General features: G+C 41.4%; 1 protein-coding gene across 9 annotated transcripts in view; it reads left to right on the forward strand.

The window, feature by feature from the left end:
• The first annotated feature begins 815 nt into the window (after positions 1–815).
• LOC139407184 (RAC-alpha serine/threonine-protein kinase) overlaps positions 816–24016 on the forward strand; it is a 54258-nt gene continuing 31057 nt past the window's right edge. For 2 of the 9 annotated variants that reach the window (XM_071150727.1, XM_071150731.1), the window contains exon 1: positions 16346–16403. The gene's annotated coding sequence lies outside the window, so the exon portion shown is untranslated. Of the gene's footprint in view, positions 981–1794; positions 1894–16345; positions 16404–24016 lie in introns of those variants that run through there. The other 7 variants (XM_071150729.1, XM_071150724.1, XM_071150730.1 and 4 more) reach the window with 7 other exon arrangements.

Consider the following 24016-nt stretch of genomic DNA (forward strand, 5'->3'; position numbering starts at 1 on the left):
TCTATATCCATGCTATGACCTATAGGCATACTATATACTCAATTTACGTCACAAATAGTACGAATAGTATGAGTGTTCGAACGCAGCTGATGTCTAGATACCCATGAACATGTTTACGCATCAATCAGACTCCTTGTCGGGTATTAAATAGACTCATAGTGGGTATTAGGCTACTGATCATTATAGCAATAATGAAGAATATCATTGATAGAATATGGCGTCATAAGTACATTTGGTAGATACAAATTAAGTTGCTTCTGCCTACAGTAAACTGTAAAAAGATCCACTTGCATTTTAAGTTGAATATTAAATTATAGGCAAATAAAATGTGTGATTCTGAATTGTCATCATAATCATCCCGTAAATAACGTTCAACACAGTTCCATAAAACGTGGCATTTTGCATCTTGAGTGACAATTGCACATTCCTTGATATAACTGCAATGCACACACTGAACTCTAAAACGGGGAAAAGCCAAATGAGGTTACGGCATAGAGATAGATAGAGAACTAATCTTTGTATATGTGCTACTATAGTGTCTGTGACAGCATGCGCTGCGCCATTGAGGCAATCTCCATTTTGAAGTAGTCAGTTTTCTTCTTCAGGATTGGCTGATCCCTCCTTATGCCCCGGACTCCAATAGGGTCACCGGGAGGGATCAGCCAATGAAATTGGAAATCCCACCCAGTTGACTACATTAAAATGGTGGAAGCCCTCAATGGCGCTGCCAATGCTAAAATAGCCTTTTGGTAACTAGAGGCCTCTATCCTTCTTTATGGGTTATGGTGTAAGAACTAGGGCGGCTTTTAGGACCCAGGGGGGATTCGGATGTTATGAGGACATAAGGCTCGGTTGATTTAATGGGAGAACGACTTTGAGTGCATGAGGATGCATTAACTAATAATACGCATGGACAAATATGCTGATAAGTTGTCAAAGAGTCCGAACAATGACCCATAATAACGTTCGAGTTGGTCAAGGTAAAGTTCTGTTTAAAATATTTTGTTTCAGTCATGCCAGAAATAGTAGTAGTTCGCATTGTAGTCAGTGGGGATGCGGATATCTTCACCCAATCTGCTCTGCTAGGCCTTGAACTGTCAAAAACGAGCCAAAATATCATATTGTTATGCCTACTGTCTGTAACATATAGTTAGTCGGGTATTAAATAGACTCATAGTCAGGGTATTACATGTGTTACATATGCCCGAAGAGTTAACAAATAATTGCTGTAAAATCGTTTTTTATTTTGCTGTCGCGCAGGGTGTTGGGGAAAAAAACTGATACTCTGTAATGAATTGTTATGAATAAATGTATTGCATGCCGCTTGGTTTCATTTGGCAACAGCAAGGACTGTAGTAAATCCGCGGTGTTTTAGTACACAAATCCCCCCCCCCCCCCACCTCGTACTGTTGTGCTCTTGTGAAGCTCAGCCTATTTATTGTCTTAATTTAGTTGAAACGGTTGGTTGAATAATTTTATTAACGCCAAAAACCTGAAATAAGAGGGACTTGGTGGTTGTTCCATTGAATTATTTCTACATCGTTTCCGAACCATAGAGGAACCTGCGCATTTTTTTTCTTCAGTAGTCTAACACGTGTGATACTTGAACCAGAATCTGGGTGTATAGTAACGTCTACCGTAAACCCAGACTCTGGTTAAACTGTAATCCTAATGTAACAATGGTATTTACTTTTTTTTCTTTAGTGTGAAAACATTGTATCCGCATACTAATACTGTATATGCCCTGAAAGATTGGCGTAAACATTGTATTAAAATATGAATATTTTATTACAGAATTAATTTCACGAAAAGCAACCACCGAGCCCTTATTCTTGACGTCTCCTTTAACCTTGTGAGGGAAATGCGCCGACGCTGCTCAAATGCGCATGTAAGGTGAGAGCATAGTAGTGTTAGAATACTCATACTAACCATACTATTTGTGACGTAAATTGAGTATATAGTATGCTTATTGGTCATAGTGTTGGTATGCCAAAAGTTCCCGGATGTCGTACTACGTTCGCCAATACACGAAGTATACAAACAGTGGACACTATTTCTGTGCTTTTAGGGCCCATAATGCAATTCTTAAAAGTATTTTTAATATTTGAAGAAAATGGTGAAAGTCCAGCAAGAGCCGATACATATTCATTGCTTTAACGAATTATGACATAATTCATAAGAAAATGTTGGGCAATATAATAAAGTATTGACTTTGCAAATAAGTTACTTTACATGTTATGTTGGCTGACAATTTGTTAGCTACGCTATCCTTACGAACCACATAGTATGTATGTTAGCCAGCTACCATCCTAACGTTAGTTGGCTACTACATCAGGGAGAATATTAACTGTATGCTTCCTAACTAACTACCCAACGTTTATTGACTTGATTATTCTTGTCATTCTTAGCTAAGTGGAATAGTCGTTGTGGGTGTTCATTGGACATTCGGGTGCCGGTGTCAGTAAACATTGCCAAAAAAGCGTAATTAAATTGTTCCCAGCAGCAGTTTGTCACCAACGCTTTGGATAACAGGAAAACAGCGTTACCAGCTCTGCTAGGGTGAGTAAAATAGTGAACTCTCTGAATTTTCAAATGGAAAATCTGAAAACTCTGAATTTACGAACGCCCAGAGTGCACTCTAGATTGAATTTAAGAACTCAACCGAAGGCGTAAAATGTCTAGCTAGTAATTTGTTATACTAACGAGTTAGCAAGAGGTTACATAGCAACACCAACTTCTGGTAGACAGGCGCAGCGCTAGTACGCTCAACTGAAGAAGGTATACTAAAATGAACAAATAGTATGTAGTGTATATACTCATGTAGTGTATATAGTATGTTTAGTATAGGTATTCGAACACAGCTCATGTCTTACCTCGGCTGGAGGTTGTTACATTCAGGTGAAACTTTGCTGAATTGCATACAGTAAATATATATTTTGTATTTGAAAGATTCTTTCTCGCTGGTATGAAAGTTAAGTTCCAAAGGTTTCCAAAACCATATTGCAAGCGAGGATTATTAACGTTTCTAAACGTTAAAACAGAGCACCGGGATTATAGTTCTCTTGGAGCCACCTGTGGTCCATACCTTCATCTGAGAACCCTAAAAGGGAGATGGCTGTAAGTTCCCTTGGGTTTTGGAGAGCTATAAATTACCCATCGTACTGCATTAGTGTTTTTCACGATGTTGAACTTGACATCACAGCTTTGTCATGACATGCCATTTGGAAAATGCACACTATGTGGGCACTTACTCGTCGAACATTTCATAACAAAATCAAGGCCATTAATATGGAGTTGGTCCCCCCCCCTTTTGCTGCTATAATAGCCTGCACTCTTCTGGGAAGGCTTTCTACTAGATGTTGGAACGTTGCTGCAGGGATTTGCTTCCATTCAGCCACAAGCATTAATGAGGTCGGGCACTGATGATGGGTGATTAGGCCTGGCTCGCAGTTTGCATTCCAATACATCCCAAAGGTGTTTGATAGGATTGAGGTCAGGGCTCTGTGCAGGCCAGTCAAGTTGTTCCATACTGATCTTGACAAACCATTATTATGAAAACATTTTAACCCTTTTTTTATTTCTCCCCAATTTCATGGTATCCAATTGGTAGTTAGTCTTGTCCCATCGCTGCAACTCCCGTACGGACTCGAGAGAGGCGAAGGTCAAGAGCCATGCGTCCTCCGAAACACAACCCAGCTGAGCCACACTACTTCTTGACACAATGCCCGCTTAACCCGTAAGCCAGCCGTACCAATGTGTCAAAGGAAACACTGTACATCTGGTGACCGTGTCAGCGTGCATTGTGCCCGGCCCGCCACAGGAGTCGCTAGTGCGTGAAAGGACAAGAATATCCCTGCCAGCCTAACCCAGACAATGCTGAGCCAATTGTGCGCCGCCCCATGGGTTTCCAGGTCACGGTCGGCTGCGACAGAGCCTGGACTTGATCCAGGATCTCTAGTGGCACAGCTATTCCTCCTCCATCTAACTTTACAGTTGGCACTATGCATTCGGGCAGGTAGCGTTCTCCTGGCATCTGCCAAACTCAGATTCATTCAAAATCCAAAGTAAGTCAGTATCTGGTGTGGCCACCAGCTGCATTAAGTACTGCAGTGCATCCCCTCACGGACTGCACCAGATATGCCAGTTCTTGCCGTGAGATGCTACCCCACTCTTCCACCAAGGCACCTGCAAGTTCCCGGACATTTCTGGGGGGAATGGCCCAAGCTCTCACCCTCCGATCCAACCGGTCCCAGACGTGCTCAATGGGATTGAGATCTGGGCTCTTCACTGGCCATGGCAGAACACTGACATTTCTGTCCTGCAGGAAATCACGAACAGAATGAGCAGTATGGCTGGTGGCATTGTCATGCTTGAGGGTCATGTCAGGATGAGCCTGCAGGAAGGGTATCGCATGAGGGAGGAGGATGTCTTCCCTGTAGCGCACAGCGTTGAGATTGCCTGCAATGACAACAAGCTCAGTCCAATGATGCAGTGACACACTGCCCCACACCATGACAGACCCTCCACCTCCAAATTGATCCCGCTCCAGAGTACAGATCTCCGTGTAACGCACATTCCTTCAACGATAACCGCGAATCCGACCATCACCCCTGGTGAGACACAACCGCGAGTCGTCAGTGAAGACTATTTTTTGCCCGTCCAGTCTGGTCCAGCGATGGTGGGTTTGTGCCCATAGGTGACGTTGTTGCTAGTGATGTCTGGTGAGGACCTGCCTTGCAACAGGCCCACAATCCCTTACAACAGGCCCACAATCCCTCAGTCCAGCCTCTCTCAGCCTATTGTGGACAGTCTGCGCACTGATGGAGGGATTGTGCGTTCCTGGTGTAACTCGGGCAGTTGTTATTGCCATCTTGTAACTGTCCCGCAGGTGTGATGTTCGGATGTACCGATCCTGTGCAGGTGTTACACGTGGTCTGCCACTCCAAGGACGATCAGCTGTCCGTCCTGTCTCCCTGTAGCGCCGTCTTAGGCGTCTCACAGCACGGACATTGCAATGTATTGCCCTGGCCACATCTGTAGGCCTCATGCCTCCTCCCAGCATGCCTAAGGCACGTTCACGCAGATGAGCAGGGACCCTGGGCGTCTTTCTTTTGGTGGTTAGAGTCCGTAGAAAGGCCTCTCTTTAGTGTCCTAAGTTATCATAACTGTGACCTTAATTGCCTACCATCTATGCTGTTAGTGTCTTAACCTCTCTAGGGTATGTGGGACGCTAGCGTCCCATCTGGCCAACATCCAGTGAGGTTGCAGAGCGCCAAACTCAATTACAGAAATGCTCATTATTTCTTGTTAAACCAACCAGTGTCATATTTATAAAATGCTTTTCGGCGAAAGCATACCTAGCCCAGAACATACCTAGCCCAGAACATAGCCCAGTTGACAAATTATTACAAACAGTAACCAGCCAAGCAGAAGCGTTACAAAACTCAGAGATAAAATTAATCCCTTACCTTTGATGATCTTCATATGGTGGCAATCATAAGACATTAATTTACTAAATACATTTTCATTTTGTACGATGAAGTCTCTTTATATCCAAAAACCTCTTAGTGTTTTCTTCAGTAATCCACAGGCTCAAACTCAGTCAAAACAATCACACAAAAAAATCAAAATTGTATCGTAAAGTTCATAGAAACATGTCAAATGATGTTTATATTCAATCATCAGGTTGTTTTTTAGCCTAAATGATTTATAATATTTCAACAGGACAATAACGTCGTCAATATAAAAGGTAAACAGGAAATGCACATGCGTCTGAACTCTGCGTCACGTTAGGGTCCACTCGTTCAGACTGGTCTTACTCCCTCATTTATAAGAATACAAGCCTGAAACTATTTCTAAAGACTGTTGACATCTAGTGGAAGGCATAGTAACTGCAAATGGAGTCCTAAGTCAATGGATACTGTAATGGCATTGAATAGAACTACAAAACCCAAAAAATAACTACTTCCTGAATGGATTTTTCTCAGGTTTTCGCGTGCTAAATCAGTTCTGTTATACTCAAACACTATTTTAACAGTTTTGGAAACTTTTGTCTTTTCTATCCAAATCTACCAGTTATATGCATATCATATCTTCTGGGCCCGAGTAGCAGGCCGTTTAATTTGGGCATGCTTTTCATCCAAAATTCCAAATGCTGCCCCCTACCCTAGAGAGGTTAATGACCGTCTCACATGTGCATGTTCATTATTTGTTTGTTTAATTTAAAAAGCATGGGAAACAGTGTTGAAACCTTTTTTTACAACTATCTATGAAGTTATTTGGATTTTTATGAATTATCTTTGAAAGACAGGGTCCTGAAAAGGACTTTCTTTATTTGCTGAGTTTAGTTCAAACTAGGGATACACAATATATCGGTAAGTATATCGGAATCTGACCATATTAGCTAAAAATGCCGGCATCTGCTCTACGTGTAGTTTAACACTGTCAAAGCTGACTTGCATACCTGTGTAACGTAGGTAGATGACGTAATGACGCCACAAAAAATACAGCGCTACATGTGCAACACAGCATTCCTAACACAGCCTACTGTGTCGTTCTATTTTGAAGTTTCAAAGGAAGCTAACAAAGGTCATATGCAGCGTTTGATGCTATTAGTTCCTGAGGGGAGAAAGTTAAATCTTTCAATACCACAAACCTGAATACTCATTTGAAAGTGCTTCACCTCCAGACGTTCAGCGACTACTTAGAACAAAAGCAGAAAAACGAAGCGCACACTTCCAACAACTAAACCAGTTCAAGTCGAGCAGTCATTTGAAATAGTAAGAATTTCAGTGAGACAACTCAAAGGTGAAATCCATTAACGCCAACATAATGGAATTCATTGCCCTTGACAATCAACCCTTCTCTGTCATGGATGATGTTGGATTTCGCAGACTGGTCGAGCACCTCGAGCCCCGGTACACACTAGCAAGTATGTGTTATTTTTCAGATGTTGCCCTACCGGAGTTACAGTATTGTTGAAACGCACAACCATGAGCTACTTGCTATGGGCGTCACTGCTATTAGCTTCACGACTGACAGTTGGACTAGTGACGTTGGCCCCATGAGCGTGTTGAATCTGATAGCACAGTGGGTCGACGAGGATTTCGTACTGAGGAAAGCTGTCTTGCATGCTCAAGAATGTGCTGGTTCTTATACAGCTGCTGCCATTTCAATAGCATTTGAGAACATGTTTGAAACTTGGAAAATCCCCAAGAACGAAGTACATGCTGTGCTACGTGATATTGCACGTAAGATGACAGTCTTTGGGAGTTGCCAGTTTGCCATGCATGTCACACACGCTGCAACTGGCTGTGAAGTAAGTTGTTTTGGCACAACGCAGCATAGTGGCAACAGGTAGGAAGATAGTGGGTCATTTTAAATGCATACAGCTGCCTGCAAGCAATACAGAAGCAGCTTGGCGTGAAAACGAAAAGGCTTAAGCAAGATGTTTCCACCAGATGGAACAGTACTTTTTACATGGAGTGCCTGCTGGAACAAAAATGAGTGCTTGGCATTTACGCACCTGACTGAGTTACCTGCAACAGTCAGTATAAACTTGTGGAGACTCACTGAAAACATGAACACACTCCTAGCTCCATTCAAACAACAGACTCAAGAAATAAGCTCATCTGCCGCAGATGTGATACCCTCTGTCATGGTTTTGAAACGCCTGCTCGACAACTGCCGACACAGACCATGGGGTTAACTTGAATCATGTCTGTGAGGATAACAGAACTAATTTAGCAGGTGAAACCCAGAGGACAAACAATTCAGATTTTTTTTCCTGAGGTCACTTTTCAATGGGGTTTCATTGGGAATCCAGATTTCTAAGGGATCTTCTTGCAGTTCCTACCTCTTCCACTGGATGTCAACAGTCTTTAGAAATTAAGTGAGGTTTTTCCTTTGTGTAATGAAGAAGTAGCCCTGTTCAGAACGAGGGTCACTTCAAGTGTACTGTTAGAGGCGCGTGACCAGAAAGCTAGCTACAGTTTGTTTTCCTCCTGTATTGAACACGGATCATCCCGTCTTCAATTTTATCGCTTATTCACGTTAAATACCTAAAGTTGTATTACAAAAGTAGTTTTGAAATGTTTTGGCAAAGTTTACAAGTAACTTGAGATTTTGTCACATTGCGCAAGTTGGAACCCTTGTTTTTCTGGATCTAACCTGCCAAATAAATGGACTTTTTGGATATATATATATATATATATATATATATAGAGCTGTTATCTTCTGAATAAACTCTTAAAGACCTAGTAATATTTTACATCAATAGCAGTCAATATTAATCGTCACCTTAATTCAGTCTCATCTGAAAGTTGTAAATTCTTGGTTATCTGCACGAACCCTGGCTAACAAGTTGAATCAGCAAAACCCAATTTTGTATAATTTATTTACTAAATACCTAACTAATCACTGAATTACACAATTAAATCCTAACTTGATTACAAATTACGTCAAAGGAAAACGTCCCTAGCGGGCGTAACAGATATGACAGCTGGTTACACAAAAGAAAAGGGCTGGGTTTGAGTGAATGAGCGGGAAGAAGCTGTGCTTTCGTAAATACAGTATTTTATGCATTCTAAATTACCGCCCATTTGGAAAAGGAAAATGCAATAAATATTTACTTTGAGCTGCGCTTCGGTAGGTTGGTGGTAGATGGAAGGCCGTGTTGCCAAACCGAGTCCTTTGTCCTTTGCAGAATGTCTCTGGTGGTCAATTGGATACGTTGTAGTAACGTTGTTGTGTGATAGATGGGATACTCTCTGTTCCTTACTAACCCTCGTTTGCAGCTGCTGTTGCTAACTCAATGGCTAGGAGGTATCACTTCTGTAGTGAATAAGAGTTCAAAGTTCATACCATTCGCAACCAAAGCTCACACTGATGATTGCTTCGTTCTGTAGTTATTATCTGAACCATTCTGACATAGGACCGTCGTCCTCACGTCCTCGGAAGAGGAGGTTATATTGTCGTCAAGTTCTTATATAGGAAGGGAGAGGAGGCCGTGTTTGAAAAGTTTTATAGCCCATGTCCCTTCACTGGGGCGGGCCACTGATTTGAGCAGAGCTCTGTCTTATGAAAACCCAAATCTCACATTTTAGAAGCTAAAATCACATTTCATCTCATCACGAATAATTTCATATTCAAACATTTAAATAGAACAATTCCATGTGAAATTCCGTGTAAAAATAACATTGCTATATAGATGGAGTACCAGTACCGAGTTGCTGTGCAGGGTGTGAGGTAATTGAGGTAGCTATGTACATATCGGTAGGGTTAAAGTGAGTAGGCAACAGGATAGATATAGTAGTAGTAGTAGCAGCAGCAGCGGGTAGCCGTTTGAGTAGCTATTTAGCAGTCTTATGGCTTGGATAGATGCTGTTCAGGGTTCTAGACTTGGTGCACTGGTACCTCTTGCTTTGTGTGAGTGGTATAAGGGTAAATCCTTTTGAATTAAGTAACTTTTTGACAGCACTCCTTTTTGATTTGAAAGAGACCTTCCTTACATACAGTACTTGCTCATTGTCGAAGTGCCCAGAAATGGACCCATTTTGCATTCCTGACCGTACTGTCTCCACTGGAAAGTATAAACCGTTGAGATTGATATAATTTAAAAGCTAACAGGCAAGGGTGTAACTTTGTGTTGCATATTGGGGGTTCCAGGGTCAAATCACTTTCAGGGGGACCGGGTGGCATACCCCCACCCAGGATATAAAATGTTTTAAGAAATAGCTGGTACATTTGTTTCTGGTCATTCTGAAGGGAGAATGCATCCAAAACCTTCCTGATAATTTGGTCAATATAGCCTAACAACTGAAATATACATTTCAGTATTACTTTAAACTATTGGTCCAAGTTTTTCCCTACTGAGTGCAACCCTTGACTTTTCTACCCTAATTAATAAAAAGTAAAAAAGACACCATTAAAATATACATGTCCCTTCAAATTGTGCCTAATAAAATATTGCTCCATATTATCAGGCTGGTTGTGTTATTTAGCATTATCACCTGTAGCCCAACTGATACAGCATAGTGACGCTAAATAAATAGGCTTAAGCATGGTGTTATCTGTATTTGTGCTAATCATGATCTAATCAGTACTTTCAGGCAAGGTGCCCTTTCATCATCTGGGAACACATTTTCTCAATTGAAATATGAAAGTGGTTCTGGAGGTATTCTTGGGGTGATTTATGTTGCATCAACATAAGTGCTTTCTCTGCACAATTGTGACATTCAAACGTGTTTTCTTAACAGAAATAAGGAGGATAGTCAGCTGGTCAGTCTGACAGGCCTCTGACTGTGTAGAGGAACCGGCTTGTTTGAGCCTACTGCCGAAGGTTGAGAAACGGCTCTACTCCAATTCTGTAGCCTACTAGAAACCAGTTGTTTCAAAGTTTATAATACTGGTCTTAGAACTCTCAAAATTGAGCCCAATTTAAACGTTACTAATTATCACTCAGTTTGAGAAATGGCACTCACACGCTAGATGCGAATCTCCTCACTTCGCAATAGAAACATTCTCTATTAGAAAAATATCATTTTCTATATAATTCTTATTTTCTACTGAATTTACAATGTTAACTTGTAACAAAGTACAGTCACATTTATCTCACATAATTAAGAGTTTGTAAAGGAGAGAAAGACACTATTGCTCTGTTTTCCTTATAAGCCTTGCGCAACTTTTTTTCCCTTCACAAATCACAGCCTCTGAGGACCGGGCCAAACCAATAGTGTTATTGGCTGCCGGCGGGATCCAATATTAAAATGAGGAATTGAATAGTACTGTGTAGTGTAAACCCATAGAAAGCCGTTAGCTACTGTGGGAAAATAATCCATTGTCAAATAGTATTTTTTAAATGTATTTTTATGTACCTTTAACGTATATCTAATAACGAGTAAACTCCGTTTGTTCATTTTTTTTTCATATTATTATGATGTATATGACTCTCTTTTAACATAATCGAAGGTTTTTGTGTTATGCCCCCCATCGGTTGAGATGCATGCTCTTAAATACAGGGTGGGTACCACAAAGATGGTTGGAGGTCCATACATCAGTGTTGATTTTAATGGGATATCTGTTTTAATGTAACTGCCAGTCTTCCATAGGAAATCTATTGAAATCATAAAAATATTGATAATAGAATAAAGATGACAAATTAATTTGGCATTTGATGGGCAATCCTCTGTGGTAGTAATTAGAAGTTAAAATGCATTACAGCAATTGTCTGAACTCTTTCGCAGACATTCTGACTTCGAAGAGGTCTTCTCACACAACACCTACTCACTTTGGAGGAGCAGATATCTCACTGCCCCTTTAGGGATGTGGGAATCCGCTCAGAGTAAAATATACATCCACCTCTTTTTCGTTAAAAGGCGGTACAAGCCGGCATTTCCGACCAAGATCAAACTGAGGGTGCAGGATGGCCTGACTGGATTCAGTGTTACTGGATCTCTCTCTTACTCAAACGGCATGCTCACGTTCATGTCTGGCTGCACTTTCTTGTTTGGCTGCACGGTCATCTTGTTTCCCTGTGCTCCAACTCTAATTTCTGTTGTTCCAATCTCTCCTCACATTCTCTTTCCTTGTACTCAAGCTATAATTTCTGTTCAAGCAAAACATTTTGTTGCGCCACCTTTGCCTTTAGTTCTAACTCCCTTAGTTGCACGTCTACAGGATGTTCTCTACCCGAAGCACCCTTTTCATCAGTCTCTCTCACCAAGAAGATTTTATCCTCCACCAAATCAGTACCGATCAACTCTGACTACTACTTTTGGATCGCCAGATGCCACTGATGTCATAATGCTTTGTAATGATGTGCAGATTTGCATCTCCCATGTTGGGTTTTCCACAAATGCTTCCAACTTAAAGTCCATGGCTTTAATTTTTATTAGCCTGTGCTTATGCAACTTCCAAAATGACTGCACCAAACTTACAACCCCGAAGGTCGATGTCAGTCTACCACAAAATTGTATTTTTGTAGTCTGAATCCTGGCTTAGGAAGGCCACCAAAAACTCTAATTTCCATCCTGATATAATTCAAAATTAAATCTAGAATCGGCTTCCTATTTCGCGACAAAGCATTATTCACTCATGCTGCCAAACATACCCTTGTAAAACTGACTATCCTACCGATCCTCGACTCCGGATATGTCATTTACAAAAGCCTCCAACACTCTACTCAATAAATTGGATGCAGTCTATCACAGTGCCATCCGTTTTGTCACCAAAGCCCCATATACTACCTACCACTGCGACCTGTATGCTCTCGTTGGCTGGCCTTCGCTTCATATTCCTCACCAAACAAACTGGCTCCAGGTCATCTAAGTCTTTGCTAGGTAAAGCCCCGCCTTATCTCAGCTCACTGGTCACCATAGCAGCACCCACCAGTAGCACGCGTTCTAGCAGGTATATTTCACTGGTCACCCCCAAAGCCAATTCCACCTTTGGCTGCCTTTCCTTCCAGTTCTCTGCTGCCAATGACTGGAACGAATTGTGAAAACCACTGAAGCTGGAGACCCATATCTCCCTCACTAACTTTAAGTACCAGCTGTCAGAGCAGCTTTCATATAGCCTATCCAACTACCTCATCACCATACTGTTATTTTATATATAATTTGTTGCTACTTTGTTTAATTGCTATTGTAATTATTTCGCCACTATGGCCTACCTCATTTGCACACACTGTATATAGAGTGTGTGTGTGTGTGTGTGTGTGTGTGTGTGTGTGTGCACACACACTGTATATAGGTCGTAATCGCATTGGGTCGGAGTTTGTTTTGATATTTTAACCTGCGTGTCGTGATCGCTTTTGGTGTAGGAGGACAAAATGTATGTATGCACGATGGTGCACGCGCGCAGACGATTTGGGTTCTGTGAGAGCCCACTAAATTTGCACAAGGCAAAAAAATACCAAAATAACCCGACTTAGACAGGAAGCAAACCAAACAGTGGAGCAAAACAAAAACAAGGAAGATCAGAAAGGATTGTCTAGAGAGCCAACTTAAAGGTCTTAACCCTCCATCTATCAAGACAGCTGGAGCACCGGGCCAGCAGCTCTTAAATATCTGTGCCAACACAGGTGAAACCTCCTTCCAACTAACGAGATGGACATCCCAGCATAGGTGTAACACATGCTGACTAATGAGGAGACACCTTCCCTAAAACATGTTTTTCATTATTGGGTATTGTTTGTTGATGGGTGCAGAATAAAAATGATAATCTACACAGAACAAAAATATATAAATGCAACAATTTTACTGATTTTCATAAAGAAATCAGTCAATTGAAATAAATTCATTAGGCCTTAAATCTATGGATTTGAGAAGACTGGGAATACAGATATGCATCGTGTTGGTCACAGAACTAAAAAAAGAAATGTTTGCCTCATGCAGTGCGACATCGCCATTGCATAGAGCTGTTTGTTGTGGCCTGTGGAATTTTGTCCCACTCTTTTAAATGGGTGTGCAAAGTTGCTGGATATTGGCGTGAACTGGAACATGCTGTTTTACACGTCGATCCAGAGCATCCCAAACATTTTCAATGGGTGACATGTCTAGTGAACATGCAGGCCATTGAAGAACTCTGACATTTATCTTCCAGAAATTGTGTGCAGATCCTTGCGACATGGGGCCTTGTATTATCATCCTGAAACATGAGGTGATGGCGCCAGGTCGCAGTTGTAAATAAACTTGTTCTCAACTGGCCTACCTGGTTAAATAAAGGTAAAAAATGAAGGGCACAAAAATTTGCAGTATCATCACGGTATCTCTGTGCATTTTTAAATTGCCATCGATAAAATGCATTTGTGTTTACTGTCCATAGCTTATACCTGTGGAGGTCTTCGGCTACCGTTGTTACACCTGGTCTGCAGTTGTGAAGCCTGTTGGATGTACTGCCAAATTCTCTAAAATGAAGTTGGAGGCGACTTCGTAATAAATTAAATCATATGGCAACAGCCCTGGTAGACATTCCTGCTGTCAGCATGGCAATTGCATGCTCCCTTAACTTGAGACATCTGTGGCATTGTGTTGTGACAACTGCACATTTTAGTGGAATTTTATTGTCCCCAGCACAAGGTACGTGTGTGTAATGATCATGTTGTTTAATCAGCTTCTTGATATACCACATATGTCAGGTGGATGGATTATCATGGCAAAGGAGAAATTATCACTAACAGGGATGTAAACAAATTTGTTTAAAATTGAGAAGCTTTTTGTTTGTATGGAACATTTCTGATCTTTTATTTCATCTTATGAAACGTGGGGCCAACACTTTACGTGTTGCGTTTTTATATATTTAATCCATTTTGAAGTCAGGCTGTAACACAAACTGTGGAGTAAGGTGATGGGTATGCGTATATTCTAAAGGCACTTTAGGACAGACACTTCAAAACCTTGTTCCTTAGGATACATTTGGACTGTTTTGCAATTGAATGTTATTAAATGTGTTTCAATGGGCTATAGCAATAAAGGCCAAATTCAATGTTCATCAAATTATTTCAAGATATTTTTGTATATGTACAGGGGTCTTAAAATTCTACATCAAATGGCTAAATTATGAATTTGACAGTCTTAAAAATATTGTATAAATTAGCATAGTAGATATTGCAATTTAAGTGCTTAGACCTAAGATGCACTATGCAGAAATAGCTCCACTTCTTTCCCAGTTGCTAAAATTCTAGTAGTTTGCCTATTTCAGTTTGACAAAACAAGCAGATCTAGTGTAAAGCAGCGGTCCCCAACCACCGGGCCAGTACCAGTCCGCAGCACATTCGCTACATGGCTGCACGGAAAGGATTATTAATCAAATAAATACAAATTATCAGTAAAATAATTACATAGCCTATAAATTGTATTTGTGCAGTAATAACATTGAACTTGGTGTGGTCTGTTGGTCCTTTTCTCACCACTTTAATATCTCACGCCCACGACAGTTTATAGATTTTGAATTTGAGTAATCCGCGCACTGCGAGTTCATCACGGTCTGCGTGAGCTGTGTTGCCCACCAACTTTGTACTGGCTAGCTACGTTAGCTGACATGAATAAAAACTAACGTCACTGGAGAGCTTCTTCAGAAGGGGTAAGGGAGATAAAAGTCCTGTCTAATGCAGAGCCCGGGACTGCAAAAAAAGAGCCTCAAAATATGAGTCCTACCTAAAACATGGTTTTATTACTAAAGGTGACTCGCATGCTCCAAGCCCCCAGTGCGTAGTATGTGGAGATGGGCAATGACGCCCTTAACTGCTTCGGCACATTGAATCCAAGCACCCTGCACTTAAAGACAAACCTGTTGAAATTTGAGTGAAAACTTGGACAGAAGCAAGTCTTGAAAGCCACCGCATCAACAAACAGAGCGTTATACTTACTGGCTAGCTGTATTGGTAAGGCCAAGAAGCCTTTCACTATTGGCGAGGAGTTGATTCTACCTGCTGCTAAGGACATTTGCCGTGAACTCTTAGAGGCTGCAGCTAAAAAGATGGCACAGGTTCCTCTTTCACCTACCACCGTCACTAGGCGAATTGATGAAATAGCGGAGGACGTTGAGGCATAATTGTTAGAGGCTTAACGACTCACTGTGGTATGCAATCCAGCTTGACAAATCTACTGACGTCGACAGCAAGGCAATACTGCTTGTTTAAGTGCGATATATATTTCAGGATGACGCGCATGAGGAGATGTGTGTGTGTGTGCTGTCCCTGCCGACTAAAACGGCCGCAGAACTATTCAAGTCTTTGGAGGATTACATGTCAGGAAAATTGGATTGGTCATGTGTTGGCGTATGCATGGATGGGGCTGCTGCCATGACTGGACAGCTGTCTGATTTCACTACCCGGGTTAGAGGTTGTGCCTAAATGTGAGTCTGTGCATTGTCATTCAGAGAAATGCTAGCTAGACGAAAAATGTCACCTGACTTGAACGTTGTATTGAATGATAAAGTTATCAATCACGTCAAAGCACATGCCCTTAACTCATGTCTGTTTGGGCGGTTTTGTGACGAAGTGGACGCAGAGCACAAACACCTTCTCTTATACACAAGTCAGATGGCTATCCAGGGGGAGATGGCTTGCCAGAGTGTGAGCTACGAGACTGCTGCAGAGATTTCTTTAAGGAAAAAAAAGTCACCACTGGCAGCACATGTCAATGACTGAATGGGTTGCAAAACTCTCTTACCTGTGACGTATTCAACCTGCTCAATGAACTCCATCTGTTACTTCAGTGGAGAAAGTTGCTTTCATTTCCAACATCCCATCTCTGCGGTTTTCCACAGTAACTGCAACCAAAACAAAATTACAGAGTAGACTGGACATAAGGGACAGAGTGACACTGTCTCCTATCACCCCTAGATGGGACCGTCTTGTTGCTGGGAAACAAGTTCAGGGCTCCCACTGATTCAGCAACATGGTGAGTTAGTGTTTTTATTAAATGGTCATTAAGAGAAAATATAAAATATGCACTTTGATTTTATATCATCACGTTAGACCTACTTGAACTAAAATGTTATGAAAAAGCGTCTATACTAAACTTATAGGCCTAATCGATGTCCTGGTCCGTATCGTGACCTCCCCTCGACGGCCTGTTCAGGAAAATATTGACTATATGAGACCAGTCCGTGGTGCAAAAAAGGTTGGACCGCTGGTGTAGAGAATCGTTGTATCTAAACTGATGTGAATGATCTTTTCCATAACCAAAAATATTTTGAAGCTGGTGTACAACGCTGAAAGTAAATGACGCAAAAATGAAACTTAAGAACGGGAAGTATAGATATAGCGTGCGCAGAACATATCTACCGCTTCTGAGGCTTGCTTTCAATGACTGACAGATCTATAACACTTCTATGTGAACATTTCTATGTGACTTTGGACAGGTTGCCCAAAAAGTTACATTTTGCAGCTGTAAGTTTAAAAAAAAAAAAAAACGTATCAAAACATTTTAAAATAAATAATAGTTTAACACTAGGCTTTTAAATTATATCAATCTCAACTGTATCTTTTCCAGTGATGAAGACATGGATGTCTCATGGGTGGGGTATGCACTTTCTGACCACTGCCATGGGCAAACATGTATGGAACGCTTTAAATCAAAAGGGATGCTGTCAAAGTGAATTCAAATGGATTTACCCATAAATGATCAAATAGTGAAAACAAACTGAAATGCTTTTGTCACATTGACTCAAGTCGTTGACCACACTGTCATCAGAATCCCTCAATGTCGACACGATGCCTGCTAACGTCCCTTTCAAATGGCCAACATCACTTGTACTTTGAAGGGCATACGAGCGCTGTGCCGCCACTGGGATGAACCCATTGAACCATAGTCATCATAAAACCCTGCTACTTAGTGCTCTCTGCAGCAAGCCACATGTTAGGTAATGCTAAGGCATGACCACTGGCATGCCCCAAATCCCAGCTGTGGATGCATAAGGGTGCAGCTGCGTGGCATGTGGAAGAGGCCATCCTCTAACCACCTTTTCCTGCTGTCTTTTATACACTCCCTCTCTCTTCTCTGCAGCAGCTTTTCTAGGTTGCCTGACACGGGCGTGTGGTGCACACTTTACCATGAGCGAGGGCACAAATGTTGAACCTGGCTGGCGGGAGGGGTGGTGGCATTCTTAAGGGGCCTCTTTCCTCTACACCTCCCTCCTTTCCCCTCCACCATTATCTCCCTGTATCCGTCTTCCTCTCTCACATACACTTCATCCTTCTCCCCTCCCTCTCTGGCTTGGCCACGTGACCAGCTGTGAGGGAATTGGGTTCATTTGAGTGCTGTCGTGTGTTTTGAGTAAGCAAGTTTTTATTTGTATTTTATTTTTGAGGGAGCGAGTGTGTTGGCCACGGGCCCAGTCCATTATCTTCCAGCAGCAGTGACTGGGTGGGTGGGCGAGCTTCGAGAGGGAGGAATGCTCTGGTTGGTAGCAATGTGCCTGAACCAGGAGGGGTTGTCCATGTGAGATTCCAAGGGGTGTGTGTTGCAAGTATGAGCCATTCTTGTGTGATATTTGGTATGGTAGCACTGGGTTTTGTGTGTGCCTGTTCGCTTGACATGACCATTTGTATCAAAACCTATAGGTGTTATTGTGAGAAAAGGATGTGTTTACTGCATATGTTTGTGGTCCCATGTGTTGGACTGCATGCTTTAGCTTGCAGCTTGCTTGGTGTCCACAGGTGTGAGTATTTAAAAAAATAAATAAATAAATCTTACACAATAACGAAGTTGCGCTGAACCTCTTGTCACTTAAAATGTATGCCAAACAAAAAACATTGATTTCAAAGTTTAGCAAACCATGCAACTCTATGCACAAGGACTACTTTTAATTTATACTGAAACATTTACAAAAATATATTTACTGGGAGAACTGTGCAGATGCTCAGTTTGGTAACAGAATTTTGGTAAAATCTCCTTCACGGTTTCCAAAAACTTGACTAAATATCTGCTCCGAATTAGGATTCAATGACATTGACACAATCTATTTTGGTTATTGAACTACAATTAGTGAATTGCGATAATGGAATTTCTTCATGGATGCCTGTACTATACAAAAATGTGTAATTATGGATGAGTAATTTGGACAGTAGAACAGAGTACAGTACATTAGTGTACTCAAATGTAGTATGCTCTACTGTGTACTGAACTATACTCGACTGTGCTGTCCAAACTTGTGAACCAATCTGTGGTTTGTGACTACTATGATTGCCCATTGTAGTCATTTCAATTGCAGAAATTCCATTACCGATTTGGAACCAATCAAAGACAACTTTTTAGTTCACAGGAACACTGTTCTCTTTCAGTGCATTCCAAAGAGCCAGACATAAGGGAGGGGGACGGGGGGACGGAAAGGGTGTATTCCGCAGATTTTTTTCCCCCTTGGACTTGGTCTACCTTTTACCGCCTCTGTTCTCATTGGCTAGTCCCAGTCAATAGTGCCCTCACTGTAGCCCCCCAGGTTCCTTTTGAAGTTATCATCACCGGATAATTTCAAGGCAATTCCTATGGTCTGCCTATAGGTCTGTCTGAGATTCATTATACTGTACATCCCATTCTGGGGGGAAATTTGACATGAGGGATGATAGATGAGGGAAAATTGATAGTTGCATATTGGGATTAGAGGTCGACCGATTTATTCGGAATGGCCGATTTAAAAAAAAAATAAAAAATAAAAAAAATAAATAAATCATGTCATTTTTTTTTAAAAAAAGGTTATTTTGCATTATTTTCTTTACATTTTTTTCACGAGACAGATTTTACCTTGTCAGCTCAGGGATTCAATCTTGCAACCTTACGGTTAACTAGTCCAACACTAACCACCTGCCTCATGAGGAGCCCGCCTGTTACGTGAATGCAGTAAGAAGCCAAGACAAGTTGCTAGCTAGCATTAAACTTAATCAATCATAATCACTAGTTGTAACTACACATGGTTGATATTACTCGTTTATCTAGCGTGTCCTGCGTTGCATATAATCGATGCAGTGCGCATTTGCGAAAAAGGACTGTCGTTGCTCAAACGTGTACCTAACCATAAACATCAATGCCTTTCTTAAAATCAATACACAGAAGTATATATTTTTAAACCTGCATATTTAGCTAAAATAAATCCAGGTTAGCAGGCAATATTAACCAGGTGAAATTGTCACTTCTCTTGCGCTCATTGCACGCAGAGTCAAGGTATATGCAACAGTTTGGGCTGCCTGGCTCATTGTGAACTAATTTGCCAGAATTTTATGTAATTATGACATAACATTGAAGGTTGTGCAATGTAACAGGAATATTTAGATTGATTGAATGCCACCCGTTAGATAAAATACGGAACGGTTCCGTATTTCACAAAGAATAAATGTTTTGTTTTTGAGAGTTTCTGGATTCAACCATATTAATGACCTCCCTGGTATTGCTGTGTTATTATGTTATAATTAAGTCTATGATTTGATAGAGCAGACTGACTGAGCGATGGTGGGCACCAGCAGGCTCATAAGCATTCATTCAAACAGCACTTTCGTGCGTTTTGCCAGCAGCTCTGCTGTTTATGAATTCAAGCCTATCAACTCCCGAGATTAGGCTGGCAATAAAGTGCCTATAAGAACATCCAATAGTCGAAGGTATATGAAATGCAAATGGTATAGAGAAATATTCCTATTAAAAACTACAACCTAAAACTTCTTACCTGGGAATATTGAAGACTCATGTTAAAAGGAACCACCAGCTTTCATGTTCTCATGTTCTTAGCAAGGAACTTAAATGTTAGCTTTCTTACATGGCAGATATTGCACTTTTACTTTCTTCTCCAACACTTTGTTTTTGCATTATTTAAACCGTGTAGTGAACGACCAAAGATTTCAAGACTAAAAGTGATGTAAGTAGTATCAAAATGTAGTAAAAATACAAACTTTTTCAGTTCTTCATGATCATTTTCAAAAGCCACGGTTGGTAAGATTATCCACACATACTGAGCAGCACATGTTATAGATAGAAGCATGCTACATGGCAGACCAATCTAAACTCCTCTCTCGGCATGTCTAGCCCACTCATTCTCAGACAATCATGGTTAGCGGGAAGGTTTGTATTTTTCCTTTGCTAAACCAACTAGGCTCGTAATTTAACTTATTTATTTATAGATGGTATGGAAGTTCACATGTTCCAGAAGGAATTTCTGCCCAAAAATGCATACAAGTGAAAACTTCATACCTTTCTTGTGACGTGCGCCATAAGCCTAGTTTCTTGAAATGGGTCACATTATGGTGAGCTTTGTTTTAGAACATCGAATCACAGTATGGAATTGAGAATTGCAATGCGTATCGGCACCGAAGTATCGTTCATATCGTGAGGTCCCTGGCAATTTACAGCTCTAACGTATACCTAGGTCTGTGATTGATACCAGTATTGCAATATTTTTTTCCTTTGCGAAGAAACCTCAATCAGACAACTCTTTGGTCCTTTTTAAAAACCTGCTTTATGTAAAATATTGTGTGCTATAGCTTGGAAAATACATTTTTGGATGACGACATTACAGGACTGCAAGACCTTTTTAGTGTGGTGTTTATGTTAATGGACAGCTTCCCACCAAGTCTAAGCAATGAAAAACAACTCGCATTCTCCCCCCTTCCTGGCTCCCTCACCTAAATCTCTAGGTAGTCCTGTCAGCCTTCTTCCTCTGCTATGTAGCATGAGTGTTTTAACACTGGGGCTCCATATGCTTCCAAGCAACAAAGGTCACTGCAAGGTCACTGTGACTTCCTGCTTGCCTCAATGCAGACAAAAAAAGCCATGTTTTCACCTTTGGGCGCACTGTACTACCTCCCTGGTGAACCAAACTAACTCCCCAGGGAGACATTACATTCAGACAACCACTTGACCCTTTGTCCTGCACAGATCAAAGGCCATCCTAGGGCCAGAGTAGACTTTCCTAATATTCTACTGAGGGGAGATTACATGCACCTTTTTGTGTTAAAGTAACTGCCCAGTGAATCTCTTAATATGAATTTATGTTAACTCACACCCAGATAATGTTGACACTTAACCCCACCTCAAACAGACTATAAAAAAAATAATGGTTGCTATTTCCTCATAGAACATGCCATCTCCCTGCGAGGATCAGCGGTCTTGGGGAGAATGAGCTGGCCAATCAGCGCCCTGCATTCAAAATTCTAGTAACCATTTATATACCCATACCGTTCTGTTAGGTTATGCCCACACCATTCCAACATTGAACAGCTTCTAGCCAAGGTTGCCAAAGTAATGGGCAACTGGGCGTTTTTATAAATTATCCTTAGAATGTTAATTAATTCAATTATCACACCTGTGTGGAAGCACCTGCTTTAAATAAATACAAAAGGAGGACTTCTGGTGACAGTTTAGAAAATGTCTGCCTAGTTCTTCGTACAGCACATCGGTTGGGTATTTCTCCCCCCTCAAGTATTTGCTCTAAGCATTATAATAACGTACACAAAATGGAAAATAGGCAAAGGTTGTGGAGCTTCAACAGTAGCCCGTAACAAGACCGCAGAAGATATAATCGTAGACGAAACAGATGGCTAATGCTAGCGCAAATAAGCTAGCAACAGCAAAATAACCCTCATTTCGTGAGGTGATAGAGGAATTGCGCGAGGCGCTCACAGGCTTACGAGAGGAACTTCGAGAAGATGTATGAAAATAACTGAGTTCAAGAAGGACATTAACCAGACTCAACAAACAAAATTATACAGCATATCTACAAGAATGGGGGATGCAGAACAGCGCATTGGGGAAATGGACACATGGAACACTGCAGTCAAGAAAATACTTGAACAGTCTTTGAAAAGCCATCACGCACTACAGGCAAAAGTGACAGAACTCAAAGGTTTTTCACATCGAAACAACACTTTATTCCGTGCAGAGGGCGCAGAAAGACTCTATGCCCAAATTCGTGGAGGGTCTATTCAAATAAATACTTGAAGACAACACTGACCTGGGGATCGAGAGAGCACACCATGCTCTGGCCTCACCCCCTCCCCCAGCGGCACCCCACCAAGATCCCAAGATCCCATGGATCATTTTCGGCAAGCAGTGTCAAGGAAAGCGGGAAATCACCTCGGCGAGAAGATGTTCACATTCGAGAAACTCAGGCATTTCCAACGAGAAGATGGAAGACACTGAATCGGATTTAACAGACTATGACATAGTTGAAGTGTACCTATGATAATTACAGGCCTCATCTTTTTAAGTGGGAGAACTTGCACAATTGGTGGCTGACTAAATACTTTTTTGCCCCACTGTATATACTTGTCGCTTTTCACTTGTCGCTTATACACGTTGGTGAATTCCAAAATATTTTTGGTTCTAACAGGTCCTGTTCGCGACTGCATTACGCATTTTTATATTTGAGCGAGGGGTACCACCTGCGGACAGGCTCATCCCCTCAAACCCCAGAGGCAAGAGACAGTCCTCTGACATGGGAGTCCAAATACCAAAGTTTTTCCCCACTTTGGTTTGCTTTATTATCGTTCTTGATTTATCGTTCATTTTTAGGCTCATGTTAAGCAGGCAGATATGGTGCACAGGGTTTTCATTTATATTGATGCATCATCGGGAATATAAGGTCATAAGTCTCAATGTAAACGGACTGGGGAGTGACATCAAGAGAAGTAAGGTAATAGCAAAGATGAAACGGGAGGGCGGTGACATACTATTCTGTCAGGAAACGCACTTAACCACACCTGAACACGAGATACTCAAGAAAATTGGATATAGGAATACTTTTTTTTCCTTCTTACAATATGGGAAGAAGGGGAGTTGCAATCTTGATCCCAAATTCAGTTAATTTTGAGTTTGTTACCTCAGCGCTCACAACAAGCAACCTCTAACAAAAGACCCCCTACTTCTATTTGAGGTGAAAATGATGAATCAGACACCTTATTGGTAGCAACAGCTCATGGTTACTCCTGGAATCAGTTTTTTTTTACTCAATGGAAGAACGTAATCAGAGAAATGCTAATGAATGTTTTGCTCAAGCTGTGAATGCAACTGGTTCACCTCTGCTCACAGGCGATGTGTATTGGAAGAGATTTCTGAATGTTCTTCGCCCAGCATACACTCCTCCAACCAGACATGCTTTATCTACTAATTTGTAATTAACTACATCGCCACCCCTCAACCAGGGATACACAACCCTCCGATACACAACCCTCCGATACACAACCCAACCAAGCCAAACTGCTTAACACAGCGCGCATCAAACCTGCTTGCAGATAAGGAGAAGAAATCCATACTGCCCTGCCCACTTCACGGTTGCTCCAACGCTGTGTTAAGAAGCAGTGCGGCTTGGTTGGGTTGTGTATCGGAGGACGCATGACTCTCAACCTTCGTCTCTTCCGAGCCCGTACGGGAGTTGTAGCGATGAGACAAGATAGTAGCTACTAACAATTGGATACCACGAAATTGGGGAGAAAGGGGTAAACATTTTTTTAAAGAGGATCCTCCTGGATGTATTTTGGGAGAGAGTAGTAAGCAGTCAAACTCCTGAAACCAATAGCAGTAACCATTACATG

Source organism: Oncorhynchus clarkii, chromosome 4, assembly GCF_045791955.1.
Source record: "Oncorhynchus clarkii lewisi isolate Uvic-CL-2024 chromosome 4, UVic_Ocla_1.0, whole genome shotgun sequence".
NCBI lineage: Eukaryota > Metazoa > Chordata > Actinopteri > Salmoniformes > Salmonidae > Oncorhynchus > Oncorhynchus clarkii.